Source organism: Notothenia coriiceps, unplaced genomic scaffold (assembly GCF_000735185.1).
Source record: "Notothenia coriiceps isolate Sejong01 unplaced genomic scaffold, NC01 NC01_scaffold00019701, whole genome shotgun sequence".
NCBI classification, from domain to species: Eukaryota; Metazoa; Chordata; class Actinopteri; order Perciformes; family Nototheniidae; genus Notothenia; species Notothenia coriiceps.
In genome coordinates, this window is record NW_011352402.1 from 114,939 (window position 1) to 116,292 (window position 1,354).

Consider the following 1,354-nt stretch of genomic DNA (forward strand, 5'->3'; position numbering starts at 1 on the left):
TTATGGCGAAGAGTGAGTGTCATTTAAAACAATGTATTTGCCCAAAAAAAAAAAGAAAAAAAAAAAGATTTTTATTTTTTTTTGTTATCTTGTTACTGAGGGCCCTCTTTGCTCAAGGGCCCCTGGGCACTTGCCCAGGTTGCCCATATGGTTAATCCGGCCTTGAGTTTCATCAATATCAGTTTCATCAATAACAAGTGCAGACCAGTTGAAAGTGAGATGATAATGCATGTTTAAACATACCCAATGATGCAAGAGATCTAATAGCAGCAGGTAAAGTATTCCAGTCTGTTGGGGCTTTGAACATGAACGCTCTTCTGTCAATCAATTTCTTTGAAGAGGGGACAGAGAAATAAATCTGGAAACAGGCCGTTTCTCAATCGCGAGGATGCTTGCTTGGTAGCCCATGTCTTCCGAGTCACTTCCTTCAGAAGCTAGGCAAGAATCCTTCCTGGCATTCGGAAAACGAAGAGTGGAACAGGCTAGCAAGTGTGCGTCATATGAGAGGCCCCGCCTTACATTTTCCGCCAGATTTGGGGAAATTGGTCCGTGCGCAAAGCATTGTGGGGATTTGAAGGACGCGAAGTCTACCCATGTGCAGCCTTGAAAATTACCCCCAAACCAAGGACGCGGCCTCGGTGGAATTCCATGTATGCTGGAGATTGGAACAGTCCTTCGGTGGCACTCGATGACGTAGCATCCTTGAAATATTGGCTTGGAAGCCAGTTTCCTCGAGATTGAGAAACGGCCAGAATGTCTAACTTGATGATTTGGCGAGTAGGGCACAAAATACTGCTTTAAATAAAGGAGGATAGTTAAGATAAATGCATTTAAATATCAGCTGGAGCCAATGCGTTTGTCTTCTTACATTTAATAAAGGCCGTTTAAGTTGGTTATACATTGTGCAGTGAAGTGTACGAAAAGGACAACCAAGAACAAATCTGCATAGTCTATTTATGAAAATGTTTTTCTCATAAACTTACTGATGTGATGTATGGAGTAACACTGGAAGGGCCACTATCTATGTGAATGATCAGACAGTCTTTAAAACCCAGTGAAAACTAAATTACTCGAACAATCCGAAGTAAAGTATTTTGCACAGGAACGTCTTGGTTCAACGCTGAATGACTTTGAATGAGTACTATAGCATGCACACAGTCAAACAATGCAGAAGATTATAACAGACTCTTTGGTTGTGTCCGCTTCTGGTTTTAAAATGATTTGAAACCCTTAAAGTAAAATACCTGGAGATTTGTCAGAATACAAATGTCCAATAGTGCTCTGCTCTAAAGATGTAGCTTACAGTGTTGGGATCCCAGCAGTGACATTGGCGAGTTAACACATTACTGATAAG